Source organism: Narcine bancroftii, chromosome 5 (assembly GCF_036971445.1).
Source record: "Narcine bancroftii isolate sNarBan1 chromosome 5, sNarBan1.hap1, whole genome shotgun sequence".
Classification (NCBI taxonomy): domain Eukaryota; kingdom Metazoa; phylum Chordata; class Chondrichthyes; order Torpediniformes; family Narcinidae; genus Narcine; species Narcine bancroftii.
Genome location: NC_091473.1, coordinates 184,740,024 through 184,752,316, shown reverse-complemented (window position 1 = coordinate 184,752,316; position 12,293 = coordinate 184,740,024).

The window sequence follows — 12,293 nt, the reverse complement described above, 5'->3', positions numbered from 1 at the left end:
CTGGCGCTAAATGCTACACTAGCCCAGCCGCCCATGTTTATCACTCCTGTTTCCTGCATAAATGCTTTTGGATTATATTTTTTATCCCTTTGGACTCCATGTTTCTGTTTTCAGCGACGGCCAACTGGCTCATCAACTCCGTCTACTTTATTTTTACAATAATCCGTTTCAACGCCCCTGAAATTCGAAGAAGAATCTGAGTTCTCATCTGCAAACTCGTTCTGCGATCTGCATGCAGTTTCGGGTATTTTAGTTTCCATTTGATTAATATGTTCTTCCAAAAGAAACAGATGCTGTCAGAGCGCATTTTAGTCTCACCATTCATGCACCCCCCAGCATTATCCATTCCAGCCACTGATCTGGTCGAAGCGTCAGGTGATAGAATAGTAGCCGGTCGGGGAAAAACCAGCCCTCTCCAGAAAAAAAGTAAAGAAAAGAAAAAGTTCAATAAATATATAATATAAGAAATAAAAGATAAAGTTGTTAAGAAGAGAAAGAAAATGGCACCAAAGAAGGAAAAAAGTAAAAACAACGGGAAGAATAGAAAAGTCACCGGAAAAGAAAGGATGAAGAAACAGGTGGCGAAGAGCGCCCGGTCACTGAGGTTGGTGACGGCCCCGCGGAGTCGCGACCTCCCGACCACTGGACTGCAAAAATGGCTCGAGTCAAATAAAAGTGCACAACTGCTCATGTGCGAGGAGTCACCCATGCGCAGTGCGCATTCTAAGACGAAGGAAATCACCGACATGAGAGGGTCTCAGCCGAGGAGCGGGCAATAAGGGCGCGACCAGCTGAGGATGCCCGACACCAGGGCTCTCAGCTGGAGGAGGATGAAAGTGGCAGGGGAGGAAGGGAAGTCGCAGGTGAGAAAGAAATTCGAGGTGTGAAAGGAAAGAATAGTAGAATCAGGAGGTAAAACAGATCAACAACTTAGAAGAAAAGGACCAACAGCAAGAGGCCAAGCAAGAAGAGGTCAAACAAAGTGAGTCAAGCTACTCATCAGAAAAATCAGAAGAGACACAAATACAAGGAAGAGAAGAAGAAGACCAAGATCTTTACAGAGAGAGTGTAAAGCAGTTGGACTGAACACAGATAACTCTTCTTTTGATGAACAAATGAGAGCATTAAAAGAATGGTTGTCATTAGCATTTAGTGCAATGAAAATAAAAATAAAAAGAACAGACGATAAAATGCAAAGATTAGAGCTGGTCATGACAGAAATAGGGAAAAGAGTATAAATCGTGGAAGAACGAGAAATGTCTGCAGAAATGGAAGTAAACGACTTAAGAGTAAATTTGGAAGAAAGTGATAAAAAAAATTAAAGAGACACAACAGTTGCTAGCTCAGAAAATTGATATGTTGGAAAATTATAGTTAGCGAAACAACATAACCATATAACCATATAACCACTTACAGCACAGAACAGGCCAGTTCGGCCCTACTAGTCCATGCTGTAACAAATCTCCACCCTCCTAATCCCACTGACCAGCACCTGGTCAATACCCCTCCAGTCCTCTCCTCTCCATGTAACTAACAAGTTTTTCCTTTAATGTAACCAATGATCCCGCCTCAACCACATCTGCCGGAAGCTCATTCCAGATCCCTACCACCCTTTGTGTAAAGAAATTTCCCCTCATATTCCCCTTATAATTTCCCCCTTCAATCTCAAACCATGCCCTTTAATTTGAATCTCCCCCACTCGTAATTGAGAAAGTCTATTCACATTTACTCTGTCTGGCCCTTTTAAAATCTTAAACACCTCTATCAAGTCCTCCCTCAATATTCTACGCTCCAGAGAAAAAAGCCCTAGTCTGCACAACCTTTCCCTGTAACTCAAACCTTGAAATCCTGTCAACATTCTCGTGAACCTTCTCTGCACTCTCTCTATTTTGTTTATATCTTTCCTATAATTTTGTGACCAAAACTGTACACAGTACTCCAAATTTGGCCTCACCAATGTCTTGTACAATTTCATCATAATCTCCCTACTCTTGAATTCAATACTTTGATTTATGAAGGCCAAAATTCGAAATGCCTTCTTCACCACACCTTGAGGGTATTATTTACCATAACTCCTAAATCCCTTGGTTGCTATGCACTCCTCAATTGTCTACCATTCAATGTATATGACCTATTTAGATTTGCCTTTCCAAAATGTAACACCTTACACTTATCTGTATTAAATTCCATCAGCCATTTCTCAGCCCACACCTCCAGCCTTCTTAAATCACCCTTTCATCGACGGCAATCGTCCTCACTGTTCACAACTCCACCAATCTTTGTATCATCCGCAAACTTGCTTATCCATTCTTCACCCCTACTTCCAGATCGTTAATATATATAACAAACAATAGTGGACCCAGGACTGATCCCTGAGGAACTCCACTAGTCATTGGCCTCCAATTGGACAAACAATTTTCTACCACTACTCTCTGACACCTCCCATCCAAACACTGCTGAATCCATTTCACTACCTCTTTATTTATACCTAATGCTTCAACCTTTGTCCGGTCCTGGAGATATATCCACCTTTATCTTTTTCAACAGAGGCATCACTAACTCCTCGGTTATCCTTATATGCTGCATGACCTCCCCACTATTTTCTTTATTTCAACTGGTTTAATATTCAATCCCTCTGTCTCCACACCTCTGATTCCACCCCTCTGTTTCCACCCCTCTGTTTCCAGTCCTGTGTTTCCACCCCGGTGTTTCTACACCTGTGTTTACCCTCCACTCTTACTACCCGCCTATTATCACCCCTCTGACTCCACCCCTCAGTTTCCAATCCTCTGCTTTCACACCTGTTTTTCCATATTCTGTTTCACCACATCTGTTTCTACACCTCTGATTTTACCCCTCTGCTTCTAGCCGTCTGTTTCCAGTCCTCTGTTTCAACCCCTCTGTTCCTACCTCTCTGTTTACAGACGTTCCTCTTCACACCTCTGTATCCCCACCTCCGTTTCCCCTAAACTCTTTCCCCCCCTCTGTTTCTTCACCTCTGTTTCAACCCCTCTGATTCCACCCAACTGTTTCCCGACCACTGTTTCAACCCCACTGTTTCTATCCATTGTTTCCACCCTTGTTTCCAATGCTCTATTTCGCCACCTCTGTTTCACCTCCTCTGTTACTGCTCCTCGGTTTCTAATCCTCTGTCTCCACCACTCTGTTCCCATTCCTCTGTTTCCAACCCTTTGTTTTCCCACGTCTGTTTCAACTCCACTGTTTCTACAGTTCTTTTTACACAACTCTATTTCTGCGACTCTGTTACCACCCCTTTCACCCTATCCCTCTGTATCCACGCCTCTGTTTCTTCCCTTCAGTTTCCAAATCCTGTTTCCCCCCTCTGCTTTCACAACTCTTTTTGCCCACCTCTGTTTCCCTCCACTCTTTCTACTCCACTGTCTCCAGATCTTTGTTTCCACACGTCATTTTCCACCCATCTGATTCCACAGCACAGTTTCAAATACTCTGTTTCCACCAATCTGTTTCCACCCCTCCCATTCCAGTCCTGTGTTTCCACCCCGGTGTTTCCACACCTCTGTTTACCCTCCACTGTTTCTACCAATCTGTTATCAGCCCTCTGACTCCTCCCCTCAGTTTCCAACCCCTTGTTTCCACACCTGTTTTTCCATATTCTGTATCTCAACATCTGTTTCTCCACCTCTGTTTTTAACCCTCTGGTTCTCGCCCTCTGTTTTCAATCCTCAGTTTCAGCCCCTGTGTTTCGACTTCTCTGTTTCCAAACCTCTTTCTTCACACCTCTGTATCCCCTCAACTCTTTCCCCCCTCTGTTTCTCCACCTCTGTCGCCACCCCTTTGATTCCACCTAACATTTTCCCGACCTCTGTTTCAATCCCACTGTATCTATCCATTTTATCCACCCTTGTTTACCATGCTCTATTTCGCCACTTTGTTTCAACTCATCTATCACTACCCATCTGTTTCAAATCCTCTGCTTCCCCACCATTGTTACTTCCCCTCTGTTTCTACCTATCTGCATTGGCACCTCTGTATCCCCACCTCTGATTCCACGCAACAGTTACCCACCTCTGTTTCTCCACTTCCGTTTTCACCCCTCTGAGTCCACCCATATATTTCCTGACCTTTCTCTTCACCCCTCTGCTTCTAATCCTCTGTTTCAAACCCTCTGTTCCCACTCTCCTGTTTACAATCTTTTGTTTTCGAACCTGTTTCCCCTCCACTGTTTCTACCGCTCATTTAACGCAACTCTGTTTCTGCCCTCTGTTACCACTCCTTTGACTCCGTCCCTCTGTTTCCACCCCTCTCATTCTCCTCCTCAGTTTCCAAATCTCTGTTTCCACCTCTGTGTTTCCACAACTCTGTTTACCCATCTCTGATTCCCCTCCACTGCTTATGTCCTTTAGTCTCCAGACCTTTGTTTCCACACGTCGGTTTCCACCCCTCAGATTCTACAGCATTGTTTCTAATCCTCTTTATCCACCTCCCTGTTTCCAGTCCTGTGTTTCCACTATAGTGTTTTCACATCGCTGTTTTCACTGTACTGTTTCTACACGTTTTTATCACCTCTCTGAATCCACCTCTCAATTTCTAACCCTCTGTTTTCACACCTGTTTTACCATATTTTGTTTCTCCACCTCTCTTCGTACCCCTCTGTATCTAGCGCTCTGTTTCAAAACCTCTGTTTCTACCTCTCTGTTTATAGACATCCTTATTCACACCTTTCTATCCCCACCTCCGTTTCCCCTAAACTATTCCCCACCCTCTGTTTCTCCACCTCTGTTTTCACACTTCTGCTTCCACACCTTTGGTTCTCACCTCTGTATCCACACCTCTCCTTTTCCACCCTTCAGATTCTACCCCTCTGTTTCCAACCCTCTGTTCCCCACTTACGTTTATATGCTTCTGTTTCTACAGCTGTTTCCTCCTCTTTTTTATACCCCTTTGCTTCCACACCTCAGTTTCCAATCCTCTTTTTCCTCACCTCCGTTTATACCCTTCTCTTTCCACATCTGTTTCAACACCTCTGTTTTCCTCCACTGTTTCTACCCCTCAGTTTCCACCTCTCAGTCTCCATTCCTTTGTTTCTACCCCTCTGCTTCTCTCCTTCAGTTTTTCAATGCTCTGTTTCCACCCCTGTGTTTACCCACCTTAGTTTCACCCCTTCTGTTTCTCCACCTCTATTGTTACCCCTATGTTTGTAGCCCCCTGTTTCCAATCCGCTGTTACCCAACTCTGTTTCACCTGCACTGTTTCTACCCCTCTGTTTCCACACGACTTTTTCCACACCGCTGTTTCCATTGCTTGTTTCCACATCTCTGTTTCGATCCCTGTATGTCTACCTCTCTGTTACTATCCCTCTGTTTCCACCCCTTTGTTTCTGCTCATCTGGTGCTACCCGTCGGTTTCACTCCTCGTTTTGCAGCACTCTAATTCCACCCAGATATTTCCCAAAAATGGATTCTACCCCTCTCTTTCTTCTCTTTCACCACTTATGATTTTACCCTTCTGTTTCTACACCTCAGTTTCCTTCTCTCTCCTCATATGCCATTGTTTCCACATCTCTGTTTCCTATCGTCTATTCCTCCAGCTCGGTTTCTACCCTCCTAATTCTACCATTCTCTTTCCACCCCTCTGTTTCAACACCACTCTTTCCCGATCTTTGTTTCCATCCACTGTTTCTACCACACATTTTACACAACTCTGTTTCTGCCCCTCTGTTACCACCCTTTTGACTTCACCCCTCACTTTCCACCCCTCTGTTTCTTCCCCTCAGTTTCCAACTCTCTCTTTCGACCCCTGTGTTTCCAAAACTTTGTTTCCCCACCTCTGATTCTCCATCTCAGTTTATGCACCTCTGTTTATAGCCCAGTTCCCAGCATTCTGTTTCCAATCCTAGGATTCCCCATCTCTGTTTCTGTTTCCACCCATCTGTTTCCACCCCTCGGTTTCCACTCTTCTCTTACCCCACTTATGATTTTACCCTTCTGTTTCTACACCTAATTTGTGTCCTTTCTTCTTATATCCCTTTGCTTCCACACCTCTGTTCCAATCCTCTATTTATTCATCTCTGTTTCTACCCTTCTCTTGCCACCCCTCTGTTTCAACACCTCCGTTTCCCCAATTTTGTTTCCCCTCCACTATTTCTATCCCTTAGTTTCCACGCAACTGATTCCACCCATCGGTTTACCGAACTTATTTTCCACGCCTCTATTTCCACCCCTTTGTTTTCACACCTGTTTCCCCTCCATTGTTTCTATCACTTATTTTTCATCTCTGTTTCTGCCCCTCTTTTGCTACCCCTTTGACTCCATCCCTGTTTTCCCCCACCCCTGCTTCACTCAACTTTTCTACACCACTCCGTTTCCACCCCTCTGTTCCCAATTCTCTGTTTACAACCCTTTGTTTTCCCACCTCTGTTTCAACTCCAATGTTTCTACCACTCTTTTTACATAAGTCTATTTCTGCGCCTCCTTTTACCTCTTCTTTGTCCCCGTCCCTCTGTTTCCACCCCTGTGTTTCCACATCTCTGTTTGCCCACCTCTGATTCCCCTCCACTGCTCATGTCCTTCATCTCTAGACTTTTGTTTCCACACGTAGGTTTCCACCCCTCAGATTCCGCAGCATTGTCTCTATTCCTCTTTATCCACCTCCCTGTTTCCAGTCCTGTGTTTCCACCACGGTGTTTTCACACCTCTGTTTACACTCCACTGTTTCCACACCTTTGATTGTCACCTCTCCTTCCACACTCTCTTTTTCTAACCTTCAGTTTCTACCCCTCTGTTTCCAACCCACTTTTTTCCCCACTTATGTTTATACGATTCTGTTTCTACAACTGTTTCCTCCTCTTTTTTTATACCCCGTTGTTTCTACACCTCTGTTTCCAATCCTCTTTTTCCTCACCTCCGTTTATACCCTTCTCTTTCCACATCTGTTTCAACACCTCTGTTTTCCTCCACTGTTTCTACCCCGCAGTTTCCACCTCTCAGTCTCCATTCCTTTGATTTTACCCCTCTGCTTCTCTCCTTCAGTTTTTCAATGCTCTGTTTCCACCCCTGTGTTTACCCACCTTGGTTTCACCCCTTCTGTTTCTTCACCTCTATTTTTACCCCTATGTTTGTAGCCCACTGTTTCCAATCTGCTGTTTCCCAACTCTGTTTCACCTGCACTGTTTCTACCCCTCTGTTTCCACATGACTTTTTCCACACCGCTGTTTCCATTGCCTGTTTCCACATCTCTGTTTTGATCCCTGTATGTCTACTCCTCTGTTACTACCCCTCTGTTTCCACCCCTTTGTTTCTGCTCATCTGGTTCTACCCCTCGGTTTCACTCCTCTTTTTGCAGCACTCTAATTCCACCCAGATATTTCCCAACAATGGATTCTACCCCTCTCTTTCTTCTCTTTCACCACTTATGATTTTACCCTTCTGTTTCTACACCTCAGTTTCCTTCTCTCTCCTCATATCCCATTGTTTCCACATCTCCGTTTCCAATCGTCTATTTCTCCAGCTCGGTTTCTACCCTTCTAATTCTACCCTTCTCTTTCCACCCCTCTGTTTCAACACCACTGTTTCCCGAGCTTCGTTTCCATCCACTGTTTCTACCGCACATTTTACACAACTCTGTTTCTGCCCCTCTGTTACCACCCCTTTGACTCCACCCCTCACTTTCCACCCCTCTGTTTCTTCCCTTCGGTTTCCAACTCTTTCTTTCCACCCCTGTGTTTCCAAAACTTTGTTTCCCCACCTCTGATTCTCCACCTCCGTTTATGCATCTCTGTTTTATAGCCCTGTTCCCAGCATTCTGTTTCCAATCCTAAGATTCCCCACCTCTGTTTCTGCACCTCTGTTTCCACCCATCTGTTTCCACCCCTCGGTTTCCACTCTTCTTTTACCCCACTTATGATTTTACCCTTCTGTTTCTACACCTCAGTTGTCTCCTCTCTTCTTATATCCCTTTGATTCCACTCCTCTGTTCCAATCCTCTATTTATTCATCTCTGTTTCTACCCTTCTGTTTCTACCCTTCTCTGGCCACCCCTCTGTTTCAACACCTCCGTTTCCCCACTTTTGTTTCCCCTCCACTATTTCTATCACTCAGTTTCCACGCGACTGATTCCACCCATCGGTTTACCGAACTTATTTTCCACTCCTATATTTCCACCCCTTTGTTTTCACACCTCTGTTTCCCCTCCATTGTTTCTATCACTCATTTTTCATCTCTATTTATGCCCCTCTATTGCTACCCCTTTAACTCCATCCCTGTTTTCCCCCACCTCTGCTTCCCCTCAACTTTTCTACACCACTCCGTTTCCACCCCTCTGTTCCCACTCTTCTGTTTACAACCCTTTATTTTCCCACCTCTGTTTCAACTCCAATGTTTCTACCGCTCTTTTTACATAAGTCTATTTCTGCGCCTCTTTTTACCTCTCCTTTGTCCCCGACCCTCTGTTTCCACCCTCTCATTCTCCTCCTCAGTTTCCAAATCTCTGTTTCCACCCCTGTGTTTCCACAACTCTGTTTGCCCACCTCTGATTCCCCTCCACTGCTCATGTCCTTCAGCCTCTAGACCTTTGTTTCCACACGTCAGTTTCCACCCCTCAGATTCCGCAGCATTGTTTCTATTCCTCTTTATCCACCTCCCTGTTTCCAGTCCTGTGTTTCCACCACAGTGTTTTCACACCTCTGTTTACACTCCACTGTTTCTACCCTCTGTTTCCACACTTCTGTTTCCACACCTTTGATTCTCACCTCTGTTTCCTCACTCACTTTTTCTAACCTTCAGTTTCTAACCCTCTGTTTCCAATCCTCTTTTTCCCCACATGTTTATATGATTCTGTTTCTACAACTGTTTCCTCCTCTTTTTTTATACCCCGTTGTTTCTACACCTCTGTTTCCAATCCTCCGTTATTACCCTTGCGTTTCTACCCTTCTCTTTCCAGCTCTGTTTCAACACCTCTGTTTCCCTCCCCTGTTTCTAGCCCTCAGTTTCCACTTCTCAGTCTCCATTCCTTTGTTTCTATCCCTCTGCTTCTCTCCTTCAGTTTTTCAACGCTCTGTTTCCACCCCTGTGTTTACCCACCTTACTCTCTCCCCTTCTGTTTCTCCACCTCTATTTTTACACCTACGTTTGTAGCCCCCTGTTTCCAATCCTCTGTTTCACCTGCACTGTTTCTACCCCTCTGTTTCCACGCCTCTTTTTCCACACCTCTGTTTCCATTGCCTGTTTCCACATCTCTGTTTTGATTCCTCTATGTCTACCGCTCTGTTACTACCCCTCTGTTTCCACACCACAGTTTCCACCCCTCTGTTTCCATCCCTCTCTTTTTGCTCATCTGTTGATGCCCCTCGGTTTCACACCTCTTTTTGCAGCCCTCTAATTCAACCCAGATATTTCCCAACATTGCATTCTTCCCCCCTTTCTTCTCTTTCACCAGTTATGATTTTACCCTTCTGTTTCTCGAACTCAGTTTCCTCTTCGCTCCTCATATCCAATTGCTTCCACATCTCTGTTTCCATTCCTCTATTTCTACACTTCTGATTCTACCCTTCTTTTTCCACCCCTGACATTCCACCCCTCTGTTTCTTCCCGTCAGTTCCTAACTCTCTGTTTCCACCCCTGTGTTTCCAAAATTTGTTTCCCCACCTCTGTTTCTCCAACTCTATTTATACACCTCTGTTTCTAGCCCTGTTTCCAGCCCTCTGTTTCCAATCCTAGGTTTCCCCACCTCTCTTTCCACCCCTCGGTTTCCACCCTTCTCTTACCCCACTTATGATTTTACCCTTCTGTTTCGACACCTTAGTTGCCTCTTCTGTTCTTATATTCCTTTGCTTCCACGACTCTGTTTCCAATCCTCTATTTATTCACCTCTGTTTCTACCCTTCTCTTTTCACCCCTCTGTTTCAACATCTGTTTCCCCACTTTAGTTTCCCCTCCACTATTTCTATCCCTCAGTTTCCACTCCTCTGATTCCATCCATCTGTTTACCGAACTTTGTTTCCACTCCTCTGTTTCCACCCCTTTGTTTTCGCACCTGTTTCCCCTCCACTGTTTCTACCACTCATTTTTCACAACTCTGTTTCTGCCACTCTATTGCTACCCCTTTGACTGCATCCCTATTTTACCCCATCTCTGCTTCCCCTCCACTTTTGCATCCCTCTGCATCAACACCGCCGATTCAAATCTGATTTCACCCCTCTGTATTCCCACCTATTTTTCCACCCCTCTATTTCTACCACTATGTTTACACAACTCTGTATCTATCCCTCTGTCTCCAAACCTCTGATTCCACCCCTCTGTTTCCACCCCTTTGTTTCCAGTCCTGTGTTTCCACCCCAGTGATTCTACACATCTATTTACTCTCCACTCTTTCTATCCGTCTGTTATCACCACTCTAACTCCACCCATCATTTTCTAACCCTCTTCACACCTGATTTTCCATATTCTGTTTCCCCACATCTGTTTCTCCACCTCTGTTTTTATCCCTCAGCTTCTAGCCCTCTGTTTCCAAACCACTGTTTCAGCCCCTCTGTTTCTACCTGTCTATTTACAGATGTCCTTCTTCACACCTCTGTATCACCACCTCCGTTTCCCCTAAACTCTTCCCCCTTTCTTTCTCCACTTCTATTTCCACCCCTCTGTTTCCATCCATCTGTTTCCCGATTTCTGTTTCAACCCCACTGTTTCTATCCATTGTTTCCACACTTATTTCCAATACTCTATTTCGTCACCTCTGTTTCAACTCCTCTGTAACTGTTCCTCGGATTCTAATCCTCTATTTTCACCCCTCTGCTTCCAATCTTCTGTTTCCCCACCACTGTTATTACCCCACTGTTATTAATTCTCTGCTTGAACCTTTCTGTTCACCCCACTGTGTTTGCACAACTATGTTTTCCCACCTCTGTTTCCCCTCCACTGTTTCTACAGCTCTTTTAACACAACTATGTTTATGCACTCTATTAGCACCCCTTTGACTCAGTGCTTCTGTTTCCACCCCTCTCATTCTCCTCCTCAGATTCAGAACCTTTGTTTCCACCCCTGTGCTTCCATCACTCTGTTTCCACACCTGTTTTTCCATATTCGTTATCTCCACATCTGTTTCGCCACCTCTGTTTTTAACACACTGTTTCCAATCCTCAGTGTCAGCCCCTCTGTTTCTACCTCTCTGTTTCCACACCTCTTTATTCACACCTCTATCCCAACCTCCGTTTCCCCAAAGCTCTTTTCCCCCTCTGTTTGTCCACCACTGTTTCCACACCTCTGATTCCACCCAATTTTTTCCCGACCTCTGTTTTTCCCGACCCCAATGATTCTATCCATTTTTTCCACCCTTGTTTCCAATGCAATATTTCGCTACCACTGTTTCAACTCATCTGTTACTACCCCACTGTTATCAATATTCTGTTCCCCATCACTGTTACTACCCTTCTGTTTCTACCTATCTGGATCAGTACCTCTGTATCCCAACCTCTGATTCCACCCCTCTGATCCAACCCATCTGTTTCCCGAACTTTCTTTCCACACGTCTGTTTCTAATCCTGTTTCAACATCTCCGTTTTCACTCCTCTGTTTGCACCCCTTTGTATTCCCACCTCTGTTTCCCCTCCACCCTTCCCACCCCTCTGATTCCACCCATCTGTTTCCCGAACTTTCTTTCCACCCCTCTGTTTCTAATCCGCTGTTTCAACCTCTGTTCCCACTCCTCTGTTTCCACCTCTTTGTGGTCCCACGTCTGTTACCCCTCCACTGTTTATACCGCTCTTTTAACACAACTCTGTTTCTGCCCTCTATTACCACCCCTTTGACTTCGGCCCTCAGTTTCCACCCCTCTCATTCTCCTTCTCAGTTTCCAAAACTCTGTTTCCACCCCTGTGTTTTCACAAAACCGTTTGCTCACCTCTGATTTCCCCTCCATTGTTTATGCCCTTCATTTTCCAGACCTTTGTTTCCACACGTCGGTTTCAACCCCTCTAAATCCACAGCCGAGGCATGCGTGCCAAACTGCATGAGTTTTTCAAGCTTTGTTGGGACCAAGGAAAACTGCCTCAGGACCTTCGTGATGCCACCATCATCACCCTGTACAAAAACAAAGGCGAGAAATCAGACTGCTCAAACTACAGGGGAATCACGCTGCTCTCCATTGCAGGCAAAATCTTCGCTAGGATTCGACTAAATAGAATAATACCTAGTGTCGCCGAGAATATTCTCCCAGAATCACAGTGCGGCTTTCGCGCAAACAGAGGAACTACTGACATGGTCTTTGCCCTCAGACAGCTCCAAGAAAAGTGCAGAGAACAAAACAAAGGACTCTACATC